This window comes from Protopterus annectens, chromosome 5.part0 (assembly GCF_019279795.1).
Source record: "Protopterus annectens isolate FY-2018-M chromosome 5.part0, PAN1.0, whole genome shotgun sequence".
Lineage (NCBI taxonomy): Eukaryota > Metazoa > Chordata > Ceratodontiformes > Protopteridae > Protopterus > Protopterus annectens.
The window spans coordinates 507,397,838-507,413,066 of record NC_056735.1 but is presented as its reverse complement, the minus strand read 5'-3'; the positions used below and the strand labels follow the sequence as shown (position 1 = coordinate 507,413,066).

Genomic DNA, 15,229 nt, shown 5'->3' with positions numbered 1-15,229 from the left:
AGGGCATTCTTCCTATGTTCTGCATTTGATTATATTCAACCCTGCCTATTATGCATTGGTTTGTAGACAAAGAGCAATACAGAACTTACCCAAGTCAGAGATGCTCAATGCTTTTTTGGGTACCAAAGGCTGGGAATTTGTAGAGGTCTATTCTAGATTTGTCATGTGTAAATAAATAGGTGATGGTGAAAAAAATTGAAGATGCCTTGTCTGCAGTCCATTTTGTCCCTATTCTTGAAGAAGGCTTTGCTAATTTCCTGAGACATGAAGGATGTCTACCTCTACATATACACTCATAGGACATGCAGATTTGTGGCTGGCTGCTTCCACATTCAGTTCAGCTCTTTAACCTTTGGTTTCTCCTGACTGCTTAGTGTCTTCTTCATATGTCTGGCAACAGTATTTTTCCATCTCAACTCGAGGACATTTGTATTTATCCTGAGCATAACAACTGCTTGGTTGTAAAGATCTCCTTGGGGCTTTAACAAAAGGTTCTATCAATATAATCTATTCTTACACAACCAAGAGATTTTTCTGAACCATCTGAATACCACCTTTCTTTCTTCCCATATAATTTTGGGTGGGACTTTGGATGCATCAACTTGCAAAGTGTCACTCCTTGCATAAATGATCACTCACATAAGACAGTCCTTCATAAGCATATTAAAGAAATTTCCCAGTAAAGCAACAGTCCTCCTTAGTGCATCTAAGTATGTCATCCTTCAGTATGATGGTCCTATATCCAGGACAGACATGAGGAAGATCATCTGTTTGGTGTCATATAATCATTATCAATATTCTCCTACTCTAATGTACATTTCTATCCAGCAAAATGTTGTAAAAGATTACCTAAGTGGGATCTGATGCAAACAGCTTGAATGGAGGTAATACAGGGTAATAACCTTACAGATTATGAAGAAATAGGATACACCAGCTATGTGTGCACAAATAAGTGAAACATTAATTGACAGCTTTCTGCTGAACCTATCCATGCACAAAGTAAGTGCTGACCAGTGCCTTCTCTTTCATTTGGAAATGGGAACATCTTAGTATACTCCCTCAAGTTTTAATTATTCAAAAAAGTGCTTGCCAAGGCAATTAGAGAAAAGTTAGGCCTCATCATTATAGCTGCTCAATATCCAAGGCAGGTAAGGTATCTTAGCTTATGCAGACATGAAAGGAGAAATTTGCCTTTGTTCTCCATTCCTACAGTCATGCAATACAGAAAGAAGTGCCACTGTTCCATCTGAATCTCATGTAAAAAAAAAAAATCCAAGCTGAATATTTACTCTAATAAAAATAATATCTGTGTGCAAAAGAGCAAGAAGTCCAACAGACACACACACACACACACACACACACACACACACACACACACACACACACACACACACACACACACACACACACACCTTACAAGGAGAATTAGGAAAGATTTGTCTGCTGGTAGAGGAAAATGGATTTAGATATCAACAGCACCATCATTCCTCAAACATTTAAGATCTCTCTCATTCTTATCTGCTAATCCACGAGCAAACTATCTCTTAAGTTAATATGCACCTATTAGTTGTTTAAACCTTTTAGCCACACCAGACTGGTTTATATTAAAAGAAAAAAAACAGTAAAATTATTCTTTAAGGGAATACGTCACCATAGGCCACCCAGGAGATTCATACCATCTGTTTCAGACTTGAATACTTTGACAACATCTCAGCTTACCTCTTTTTAACCTAGCCATCTCAACTAGTCTTAAGCTTTTATGTTGGAAACCTCATTTTGGTAGGCATGACCTCAGCAAGTAGTATATCAGAGCTGCAGTCCTTAATGTGCTAGAAACTATACGTAATATTTTTTTTTTATTTTTTTTTTATTTTTTTTTTACAATCACAAGGTTTTGTAATGAGCCAGAGCCAATCCTTGTTTCACACACAAGATTGTATCTGAACTTACCCTAAGTCAGCTTATGTATCTAGCAGTTTCTTCCACCCTTGCCCACTGAACAAATTGGAGATGATTTTTGTGCATCATAAATGACCACAGACAACTAAAATTATATACAAAGAGTATTGATCAATCCAGGCAGTCAGACCAACTTTGCCTCATCAACAATCCATGAATGTCTACACAGAGTACTTGTAAAGCTGCAGTCTAGACCTTCATTCATACCTTTCTCAAAAATTAAAGGTAGATGTACAGTTTAGAAACAGAAGAGATTTAGTTTCTGCTGTGTTGAATGCTATGTGGCAACCTCCTTCTGAGTTTCAGAGTCATGACTTTATTTCTCTTACATCTACACCTTTGTGTTCTCACATTCTCCACATCTACATAGAAATATATTGAATTTATGTCAGGACACATCTCATAACAATGATTGAGTGCAATACTGCGACTGCAGTATGAGCTATCGCCCATCTGTCCCCATAGAGAGGTCCAGAGCTCGGACTGGTATCCAGACATGTGCCCGCTATCCTAGAAAACAGCAGTCTTTATTTTGCATTACAGTGTATAGAGAAGAAGGGAACTTTGGTGCTTTAGATACTCTTGGAGTAGTCAATCAGTAGTCTATTATAGTGAAGGAAATGTGCTGGGGTTAGTACTGTATCCCTTACTTTAGGTAGAGTAGCAACTCTCAAAACAGAGTCCTATATGGCTAATGAAAGACTCAAACAATGCCCCTTTCATTGGTATGGTAGGATCAAGCACATTTACTGGCAAACATACTGCTCAAAATGTACAAAGATGGTAAACATTACATTCCTGTTTACAGCAAAGTTTGGTGGAAGATAACCAGCAACTAGAGGTGAATGCCTGCACCACACTTGGTACCTGACAAGAAGCCATTCATCTAGTTGTACTTTAAATATTACTGTACAGTCATTAATGCAGTACAAACTTACTGTGCTCAGGTACCTACAGATATACTACCCTTACAAAACTGTACTTTCTCTGCAGTGTGTGTGGACAGCACAAAACTACTCAAGTAAACATTTGATTTGCCCTAGTAATTTCTAAAATTTCAGATATAGATGATAGGCTCTACCCAGAAAAGAAAACATTCAAGTCATATTACAACAGGGCATACAATATCACAATGAAACTTGCAATAACTGATGCATTTTAATATAGTTAGTACTTAGAAAAACTGCAGTGACAACTTTATACAGTCTAACCCTACCTACAAGTTACATTTTTATATATTTCTTTGTAAAGCATAAGACTATAGTAAATAGTAAATTACAGATCAAATTAAACACGGGATAATTTATTTTCATGAGGTAATATATCTCTGTTTCTTCAAATACCCAATAATCGATAATTACTTAGATCAGAAGTGATACTTCACTTACGTCTTTATGTGTGGATGTTTCCTTGTGTGTCACCTGTTACGATACTTATCAGGTTTATCATTTGTGGCAACTAAGTTAAAGTTTGCATAATCATTTCATATACTGCAGGTGTCCCTGGAACAATGCTGTCAGCTCAGTTAATTAGAACATAAGACAAGGGATGTTCCTGACCTGTAACGCTCCATTGTTCCCACAGACAAAATATAATGAAACTTAATGGCTTCCTCCCATCAGAGAGTAATGAAGAACAAAACTAATTTACTGGACAGAAATTAATTAAACACACTGGAGTTGACTGCTTCTTTCACAGTGAAAGTTTGCAGCTGTTTCTAACATAAATGCATGTTCAAAGTTCTGCCAAGAAAAAAAACTGTGCTGTCACAGGAGCAAAGACTGTGTTATTACACTATTATTCTATCTATGTATCTATTGATCTATTATTTCTTTCTTTCTTTCTTTTCTCTTTATTTGAGAGTTTATTATCTGTGGTAGAATACTGAGCTTCATGGAGTATTTTCAGGTCCCTCTATCCACTTGTTAGTCAGTCCATCCATCCATGTATATCTGTATCTACTCTATCTGTACCCGCAGCAATATCCATCAATATCTGTATATCTCTATTTCTATCTATACACAAACACACACACACACACACACACACACACACACACACACACACACACACACACACACACACACACATATATATGTGTGTGTGTATATATGTATACATCCATATACACAGATATACAAATCACAAATACATATATATATATATATATATATATATATATATATATATATATATCATTGGGTGCATACACGTGGTTTGAAAATATTTTGTTAACTTTATAAACTCAACAACAGGTGTCTTAGCTCTCCCTTATCAATTTCTCTGTACAAAATCAGTATTTCTGTATTTAAAAGCTAAAACAACTGAAGATTCATGTCTCTGATCATGTTTAGTTACCTAATGTGCCTTAAAAATAGGTGCAGCATTTCATGTTCTAATTAGAGCCCATTTCTATTAGAATCCCAACAGAGACTACATGGTTCTTGTTTTCAACCCATTAATTTCTATGCATTTGCATATTAATGATACCAGCTCTGCAGCCAGAATACTAATCTAATTTTACAACCCTCTGACATTAGTCACAAGAACAATAGTTTTAATTTAAAATTCCTTAGCAGCACTACAGCAGAATTATTTATGGGAAAACAAATTTGCAATCTGCTACTTTTGTAAAACACTTGCTATCCATACTTTTCTTGATTTCCTAAGTATTTGTACAAAAAAAGGCAATGATAAGAAGTTTCTCATTTTGAATGGAGAGGTTGTATGAGATTTACGATGACCCAGAGCATTTCAGACATCACCTCACCTACAGTGTGATCATCAAAAAGACATGTTTATGTTCCTTAATAATCATAGTATCATTGCAGTTTTCCCTTCATGAAATTAACAAATGTATCTCAATCTGCTATGCCACTTGATGCATTAGGATTTCTAGCTCAAGAATAAATTTTGCAGAGAAAAAAAAATAAGAACACATTTTACAGAGTCCTCTTACATTATTAGCAGGACTGTATTTCACAGTTCAGTCTGAATAAAATTCTGACATTTATTTCGCTATTGTAGATTTTATCAAGAAATGATTATCTTTTTTTCACATTCACTTAAAAACGTGGTCTAAAGTATTGATGCGTCAGGATCTAATTCAAGATAACAAAGACACCTTTATTTTATTATCACTTGTGACATAGGCAGATTTACAGTCATATAAAAGTAATCAAACTATATTAGCATAATCATTACACTTCACATATATTGCTACATATCATATAACCTAAGCAATACAACATAAATTATTCCATTTCTAACTTTTTTAAAACAAGAAATATCTTTATTAAACCATCACATACTACACAGGCAATCATACATTTATATAAATGAAAATAAACTACACCGGTACAATCCTACTTGCAAGCATATTACATCACAAACCATACTGGCACACTCCTAGTTGCAGACATTATACATCACTTATAATCTACCCAGTCTTTCTCACTCAGACATTACATAGTTTATTTAAGTCCTACTGCCTTTTAACCCTCATTCCTCCCTCGTATGTATTGTTCTCACAATTCCCATTTTTTTCCTGTGTAGTTTGCTCCTACCCTTTTCTAAAGATCTAAATTCCAATTGTTTAATCTCTGTTACTATATTCATTATTTCCAGTACAGTTGGTTTAGATTTTGATTTCCATTTTCTAGCAATTGCTTTTTTTGGCATCCACCATTATTAGACACAGCAAGGCCTTACCACGTCTAGGCAATTCCGATTCTGTATCATATCTCAGAAAAATCACCTTACTCGTCAGACCAGTCTGCCCACCCAGCATCTCCAATAGTGCATTCCACAGGGAATCCTTAAAGTCTGGCAACTCACCACACTCCCAGAAAATATGTTCCCAATTATCTCTTTCTTCCCCTTCACACCTCCAACATTTGCTGTCTGCCAGAGGAAAAATTCTCTGGAGTCTACTTGGGGTATAAAAATATCTATGTAAACATTTCCAGGCAAAAATCCTAAATCTTCTAGATTTTGTTGCATATTTGGGAAACATACATATATTCTCCCATTGTTTTGTTTTTTGTTTTTTTTTTTTGTGAATTGTTTGTCCAAGCTCTCTTCCCAAACCTTTCTAACCTCCTCTGATTGATCCTTATAGTTATCATACAATATTTTATACGCTCTACTAATTATTCCTTTTTTAATGGCAGCTTCCATTCTAGATTCTGTTAAAAACTCTATCAGCGCCGGTCTTTTGTTTAGAACTCCCTTATTTCTTTCTCTTTGCCTATACTCTGATATCAATCCTTGATAGGGAAGGTAATCGCAAACCTGCAGTCCAAATAAATTCTTGGCGTCTTCCCATTGTATCATCTTTCTCTCTCTAGTTATTTGCTCCCAAAACCTTGATTCCTTTGCCAGTTTTCTCAAATAAATTCCAGCCCCCTCTTGCTTATTGTCTGCATCCCTAATTGCAGTCATCCATGTTGGCAGAATCTCCTTTTTCCATTCCCATGTTGGTTTAGTTCTTAGAATACTTTCTGCTACTTTAGGGATATAATATTCTGTATAATTAGTGTTATTCTCCTTAAAAGCCTGCAGTAATATTGAACTATCTTAAGAAACCTTTCCCAAGATGTGGTACAAGTTGTAAGAATGAGGCATTTTAGTTAGAATAGAAATACTAGACAGAATGGAGAGAGCAAAATTAAATCAAAGTGCTGATTGCAATAAAAGAGGATCACACATTCTCCCTAATGTATTGCGAACAACAAACCACATTACCACCATCACCATAGCAAACAGCACATGCACATCTGCTTTTCATAAGTAATGCAGGAATAGTTTGTTCTGCAATGGAAGGGTGCTCCAGGTCAGGAACCATGTTGTTGTTGTTGTTGTTGTGTCTTTCAGTTTTTCCCGGTTAGGGGTCACCACAGCGGAACTCCGGTCCGCTAATGATTGGCAGTTGATTTTTACGTGCTGAGTTGCCGGACCTAATGCACAACCTTCAACAAAGCATGCCCATTCACGCATGACTCCACAGTAGATGCTCTAGCTGAGAATCGAACAGGACAACGTCTTGCTGTGAGGCGACAACGCTACCGCAGCACGACCACCAGAACAGAAAAGGGAAGTGTGGTTGATGAGAGCCAGTAAGGAAATTTTGAAAAGAGAAAGGGGTACACAATAGAGCAGGAAATGGAAAAGAAATTGGGATGAATGGTGTTACTATAAGATTGATGTAAGTTACTATAAGACTGATGTAACAGGAGTAGAGAGTACAGAAGACAGGACCAGCAGAACTACAGTTAAGGATAACAGCACACAGTAAATTAAGTCAAAAATGTACAAAATGACAGGAGACAAGGAGGACAGCTGGTGATAAGGATGCTGCAATGGAAGGAATAAGCTAGGAGGGAGCACTGAAGGACAGGGAAAGTACAGCTAGATGTAAAAAGTGCAGCAGAAATAGGGGAGAAACAAGAAAATGAAACAAAACAGTGAACATGGATGGTAAAGAAGAACAAGCAGATATATGAAAATATCCCAGAACTAGAAAAGGACAGCGACAGTAGAAAAGCAGGAATACACTGGACAGGGTGTAAGAGAAGAAGCATAGTAGAAAAAAACAAAGCATCACCAATACATAACCTGGAGGGGTAAATGGTAGAGCACAAAGAGAACTTAAAAAGCTGTATAAGAAGATCCATCAGAAAAGGAACTGATTGCACTCAAATGAAACAAAGAAAGAATTTGCTTAAAGTAGAAACAGTTCTTTTTATGAATCTGGCAAATGCAGGAAAACAGAATACACACACACGCACACACGCACACACACACACACACACACACACACACACACACACACACACACACACACACACACACACACACACACACACACACACACACACACACACACACACACACACACACACACACACACACACACACACACACACACACACACACACACACACACACACACACAAGCACATACACATTGGGCCCAAGTAGGCTGAAATGATCTGGCAGCTGAAACTGTACAACGACTGATAAGGAGTAAGATGCTAGCTAATGGGCATCTGGGAGCAGAGTAGCCTTCTCAGTACTGCAGCCAGTCCTTAAAGCCAGCAATGCCAATTTGAAAAATAATCACCTGTGCAACCACTGGCTCAGGAAGTGGGGCGGAGCAGGACACATGCCAGTAAGAGACAGGGAAGACATGAGAAGAGAATGACTAGTGATGTGAGAACAGGCTACCTTTTAGAACTCAGTAGACAGTAGTGTTGAAAAAGGCATCAGAGTTGTGATAGCTTAAACTAAGATGGAAAGGGGAAGTGATGGGGTGGAGGATGATCAGGACAACAAAGTAAGGGATGAAGGATACTACTGAGGCAAATATAAATACTGAAAAGCAGTATGACTGAGAGAATGGAAAGCAAAGAAAGTACAGTTGTGTACACTTACCATAAATGTAGATGTTCAAGTGAATTCACTGTTGCAGTCTTGTCTTGTAGGATTTTTTGCTGTAGAAGCCCTTGGCTGGCCCGTGTACCAGAGTCTCTTTTTCCCTCCACCAGGAATTGGCTAATGCCCTATCCGACGTCACTACATTTGGATATAAAGGGAGTCTGCTGGTGCCATGATCTCAGTACTTACTTGCCTCCACCAAGTAGGAGTCCCCCAGCATGCATATGAGGTCAGGGTTTGAAACTTGGATTCCAGAATAGTTGTAAAGGAAGAAGAGGAGGGGATCACCCAGAAATAGAGGGGGAATGTCCTAAACCATGCAACAGACTAGAGGAGAAGGAGGGAGGGAAACAATATTGCAACATTGAATACACTCGAACATCTATGTTTATGGTAAGTGTAGGCAACTGTACAGTGTTCCTTGTGCTTCACTGTTGCAGTCCTAACTTGTGCAGTGATTCCCAAAACTGAAAGAAGTGAAGATGGATGATTTAGGGAGAGACAAGTATGCCCTGCAATGCAAAATAGCAGTGGCAAATCCTGCCATGGATTTTGAAAAGGTAAGAAGATGGTAATGTCTTCTGAAGGTATGCACAGAAGACCAAGCAGCAGCTTCCAAAATGACCTTAGTGGCCACCCCTTTATAAAAAGCAGTAGAGGTAGCAGTGGCTATAGTTGAATGTGTCCTTATAGCATCAGGTGGCTTCTTACCATGATGCTGTAGCAAAAGGACATACAGTGAGAGATCCATTTAATTGTTTTTTTTGGAAACTGGTTTTCCTGACAGGTATTAGCAAAAGCCACAAACAGTTGGTCTGATTTTCTGACACTCTTTGTTCTATCCAAGTAGCAATGCAGTTGCATATGCATATCCAAAGAATGATAGATCCTTTCTCCCTTGTTTTGGGGGATTGGAAAAGAATTTAGGAAAGCATATGGTTTGATTTAAAGAAGTCTCTGTCACCACCTTAGGGATAAAGGAAGGCTTAGTCCTGAGTGACATTCTGTCAGCGTGGAAAATGATGAAGGGCTCAACACACATAAGGGCCAGAAGTTCCAACACCCTTCTGGCTGATGTAATGGCTATTAGGAAGGCAGTTTTCCAGGTCAAGAATTTCATCTCAGCGGAAGCAGCTGATTCGAAGGGTGGAAGGGAAAGTTTCAATAGAATGAGGTGGTATGAAAAGAGACAAGGGTGAGAAAGCAGACAGGCAGAAATAGTTGAGGCATGGATTGTAATGAACAAAAATGAGAGATCTTTTTTTTAAAAAAGCTGCACAAATTAGAAGGATGAAAGGAATCTGAGCCAGACGAGAGTTTAGTTCCTTTTATCTTCACCAAAAGGTGAATTTTTCCATTTGACAGAGTAAGACTTCCTAGTGCTAGGTCTCCTGGCCCCTTCCTTACTGACAATCTGAGTGTCTGCAGGTTGGGGTGTATTACCTTTCATTGTCCTGCATTAGTATGTCCACTCCCTGCGGCAGCAGGGAATGTGCTGGTTAGACTTGAGTAATGCAGGGCACCAGTGCTGCCTTAGCCAGTCTGGGGCTATTAGAATTACTCTTGGGCCCTCTTCCCTTATTTTTAGCAATACCCTGAGGAGCAGTAGTATGGGGGAAAGCACAGAGGAAAAGGCCTGTCCAAGGGAAAGAGAAAGCATCTGTCTTCCAGGCTGACTTTATTTTGTTTGTGAAGCAAAACTTTTTCAAGTGAGCATTTTCTTTGGTGGCAAAAATGTCTATTAGTGGTATAACTCATTTTTTGGCTATGCTGAGAAAACTTCCTGATTTCACTTATGGGGATCTGATAGGCACCTGCTGAGGTCATCTGCTAGCTGATTGCTTTCTCCCAGTAGGTACTGTTGCATGAGGTGTAGCCCTAAGGAGTGTGCTGTTTCCCAAACGTCCATGGCTACGTGACAAAGCAGGTAAGACCGACCCCCCCCCACCCATTTGTTTATGTACCACATGACTGTGGTACTGTCTGCCTTCACTAGGAGGACTCTGGGTTTCCATTTCTTTTGGAAAGCAATCAGGCCTTTCTCGACTGCCATAAGTGCTTTTAGATTGATGTGCTTGTTTTTAAAACTGGGAGTCATATCTGCCTTGAGTATGAAGCAGTTGAGGTGGGCTTCCTAGACTATTTCTGATGCATCTGTTGTCAGATTTTGGTCCTGCGGGATGGACATGAGGTGGAGGCCTGGACTGAGTAAACATGCTTGGGCCACCAGGCAAACTCCTTCCTGAGGCAAGGAAGCAGTTTTATCTTGAAGGTTAGAAACTGTGAATCTTGGCACCACACATTTTGAGGTACCACAGTAGTTTTCTCATATGCAGTCTGGCCAGGACAATCATGAGAATGTTAGAGGCCATGTTTCCCAGGGCCATGAAATACTCCCTGGCTGTGAGATAACTCCTGACCAAGAGTTTCTTCAAATACAGGGTTAGGAAGGTGATCCTGTCTGGAGGTAAGAAGGCCTTCTGAAGAGCTGAGTCCAGTAAGATCCTACAAACACAATCTTCTTTGTGGGGTCTGTCTGAAATTTCTGTGTATTGATGGTGAACCCCATAGAGGCTAAAAGATTTTGGGTATAAAGTAGGTCTGCTCTGAGCTTTTCTAGGCTTGTTGCCTGCCTGAATGAGGCAATCAGCCAAGTAAGTGTAACTCTGAATTCCCTTTATCATGCAGAACTTATCACTGGGCCAAGAATTTTGTGAAGACTCTGTGCCTGATACCTGCTCTGAAGAGTAAGCAGCTTCTGTCTGGTTCCTCTATGGGAATATGGAGGTAAGCACCTTTTAGGTCCAGGGTAACTATGAAGTCATTGGGGGAGACAGTGGGCAGTAGTTTTTACAGAGTTAGCATCCTGAATTTCGGAATCTGTAAGAATTGGTTGAGCCTTGATAGGTCCAGAATTGCCTGCCAGGTACCTTCTTTTCTGGGCACAAGGAAGAGTATGGAGTAAAAAACATTTTCTTGTAAGTACTCTGGTAAAGGCTTCGCAGAGCCTTGAGTGCAAAGTAGCTGCATTTGGGTCAAGGTCTTGGAAGTTTGGTTTAAGGGAATGTCTGGGAAGTCTGAGTGAAGCAAGGGTTATTTTAACTTGAGTTTGTAACCCCTTAAAATGATGTTTAGCACCCTTTGGTCCTTGGTGATGAGAGCCCAGTTCTTGTAGAATTGTGATACTGCTCCCCCAACCACCAGGGCAGGGGATAGGGAAGGGGAGGGTAACAGTGATGGGGTAGAAACACCATACAAGAGTCAGGAACTGCTCCTTGCAAGGGACCCGGGAACATGATTCCCCATGTCTTTTGGAAGTCTGTTTGCCATTGTTTGGGCAATTGGTGCTGTCTTTGGCTCCTTTCCCTATGGGGTTTCCTTTGCCAAGGTTTAGATTGTGGGGCTGGAAAGGACCAATGCATGGTAGGGTAATTTCTGCTGAAACAAGGGGGTTGGACCTGAAGAAAGTCCTTGACTGCTTGCATGGACTCGGCCTTACCCTCCATTTTCTTATGGACAGCTTCAGCCTCAGGACCAAGAAGGAAATCTTTGTCTAATAGGGCGTCAAGAAGACGGGATTTGCTGTGTCCTGAAAGAGCCTGCTCCAACAGCCAGGCATGTCTTCTGATGACAGATCCTGTGACTCCTGCCCTGCTGAAGGTTCCTAAGCATTATAGCCACATTGCAGAGAGCATATTGCCAGCTGACAGCAGGAGATGCATGGGTCCATTAATTCCTTTGAAAGGCCTTTGCTTTCAATGCCCATCAATTTTTATTTCATCTGCACAAGAATACCTTCTTGGTACTTGACTATATGAAACTGGCAGTTCAAAACCCTCATGATGAGGGTAACAGAGGTGTAGACTTTCTTTCCAAATCTAATAATACACAACTAAAACAAAATAGAATAAAATAGGAAAACAACCAGAAGACCAGTAACCCAGTAGAATCCAGAAGTATTTTATTCACTCTCTGATGTTTCGGCTGGAATGCCTTCAAAGGAGAATACACACCCAAAAAACACTCCATATAAATAGCACAATCAATTACTCGATAAAAATTCAATTAGAGAAAATCACAAGCATAATTAAAGAACTCTCCAATTAAGTTCAGAATTCTTACCATTAGGTATAAGAGTATCAAATTTAAGAATATAGATGGCTTCTTTATATAAAAGTATATCCTTAAAATAAGTGTCAGTAAATTCACAATTATTACCATCCACTTTTTCTAAAATGGTACCTTATAAGCCCACAGATGAACCCTGATGTGCTTGGTGAAAATGAACTGCCACAGAACTAGTTTCTTTAAAAGTTTCTATATCTCTTACATGCGCAAGAAGTCTTACTTTGAACGCTCTCTGAGATTGACCAAAATAAAATTTGTTACATGGACATTTAAGGGCATAGATTATACCAGTGGTATAACATTTAAAAAAACTTTTCACGGCAAATCTACGTCCACCAATATTCCCAAAACTATTCACAATATGTTTGCAAGCCAGTTTTCTTTCCAAATCTGTCTAAGGCTCTGCTTTCCTTGTCAGTAGACAAAGGGATTTTTTGGTAGAGCTAGCTTTTGCTCCTTTAGGCCTGGAGTCATAACATCAGGATCTGCTACAGGGTTCTTAAAAAGGTGTTTGTGGGAATCAAGAACCCTGCAAAATCTGTCAGGTTTTTGAGGAGCTGGGTGGGGGCTGGAGGGGGACAGAGAGTCTGGTTGCAAGGAAGAATCCAGGAAGACATCGTCTACCACCTCTAAGATGGGGGGTATGGCAAGAGGCTTGTGCTCAGGGAGATTAAGAAATTCTCTAATCCTCGTCTTGGATTGGAGGTAGTCCTTGGCTTCTCATATGATGTGTTCCCCTCAAGGTATGCAAAGTTTCCCCCTAAGGAACTTCAGGGAGACATTGAGGCAAGGTTTTCCTATGAGTAAGAACCCTCATAGGAAGCAATGGATGCAGCTCCTCAAAAGTGGATTCTTCCTGATCAAATTTATCATCTGAGTCCAAGAAATCAGAAGATTCTTCTGGAGGGGTTTCCTTTTTTTCTTTTACCTGGGGAGGACTCAGGGAGAAGATGGCATCTGGATCTAACCAAGAAGATCAAATCCTCAACCAACCTGACAAGGTCTTGTTGGTAAGCCTGAGAGTGGGAGCTGGTAGGCCTAGGCTGAGACAGGGTGGGAGTAGCTTTTGTATGAGCAGCCTTCAGTTTTGGTCTAAGGCTGCCTCCTCACCCAGATGGACAACTGACTCCTGTGACTGGTAAATCAAAGAAATCTCTTGCTGATGCAAAGAGCTGTCATTGGTCTTTGAATGGTTGTTAGAGGCTGAAGCCTGCATAGTACTACCGGACACAACCAATGAACTGAGGCTTTCGGCTTGAAAGGAAGAAGAGGAACCCGAAGGCATATCAGAACCCGAACAGGTCTCAATAGAGGCTTGCACCACTACCTCAGTCATGGTAGGGGACTGTGAAGGTGCTTCACCTTCTTCAATAACGACAAGCTTATAGGGACTGGCTAAGGTCAAGCGAGCATCACCTGAGGCTCTAAACCTGAAGCCCTTTTCCTTTTTCCACCTAGGGAGATCTACCTCAGCTTGACCAACAGATGAAATAGTACATGAATGGCCTAATGACTCACTAAGATGTTTAGCTAGAATCTTGGCCCTATGTTTTACAGTTCTGCTATTAATGTGAGCAAAAAGCCAACAGTTGGGGACATCATGTTCTGCCCCAAACAAATCACACAAAAAGAGTGGAAGTCCCAGTGTGGTATCTGCTTGCCATAGCAAAGACAGTTATTAACGTTATCTGACATTAGTCAAAAGGCACATTAAAGGTTCCCCAATGGGGTACTTAGCTTTTAGATGTCTTCCTTCTCTGGTGCAGACCAACCAATGCATTGACTGCCACTCTGCTTCAGCCACTGATGGCAAGAAAGAAGTGAGGCCATGGTGCCGGCTGACTCCCTTTATATACCCAAAACATATTGACGTTAGACAAGTTATCAGCCTGCTCTTGTAAGAAGGAAAAAGATTCTCTGGTAGTTGGACCAGTGGGAAACCCCACAAGTCAGGACTGCAACAGTGAAACACAATGAGCATCGTGTAGTAGCCATGAATAGTGAAACATAACGCTTAGTAATGCTAGTAGCCTTGGGAGGAAATGGAGTTGGCATCAGTTGCGACAGCAGGCAAGTCAGACACAGCAGCAGAAAAAAAACAACTTGGTTAAGATCAAAAAGGGGGTATGGCATGACAGAACTTAGGTAAAAATTACTAGAAAACAAGGAAGGAATAAGCCTTGAGGAAGTTCTGTTTGAAATAAGGGCATTTAGTGCAACATAACAAGAAATAAAAAGATGGAAAAGATGGTGACAAGGAGAGGAAGATGTTAAAGTCAGATTTTTGCCTATCAGAATAAAAGGAAGAAAAGGAGATTGCTGGTGAGCAGTTGGTGCAAACAGATCCAAAAATGTAATTAAAGGGTACAATGTCTATGTGAAAGACTTGATAGGGAAATGGGGGAACAAGAAGTATAGGGTACTAATACGGCATTCTGATTTGTCTGAAACCAAGTGGAATACAAAGTTAAGAAAAGATAAATCACAGTAAATTAACTAAATCAAGAAGAATTACCCCAGAATGAAGTTAAAGGAGCAACAGGTGGAGCAGAACACTACAATACACAGTACTGACTGCAGACACTAAAGCAGAGTGAGTGGATGCAAATGGCTCCTTGCAAACAGTTACCATACTATGGGACAATTAACAAGGAATACAGTTGCAAAAATCACTATGGAAGTGTGGAATTGTAGTACAACAGAG

The 15,229-nt window shown here is 39.8% G+C and overlaps 1 protein-coding gene across 18 annotated transcripts in view; it reads right to left on the bottom strand.

Moving 5' to 3' along the window:
- The window catches only part of ROBO2 (roundabout guidance receptor 2), a 1,870,921-nt gene that overhangs the window by 244,947 nt on the left and 1,610,745 nt on the right, over positions 1-15,229 (bottom strand). The gene's annotated exons all lie outside the window — the stretch shown is intronic.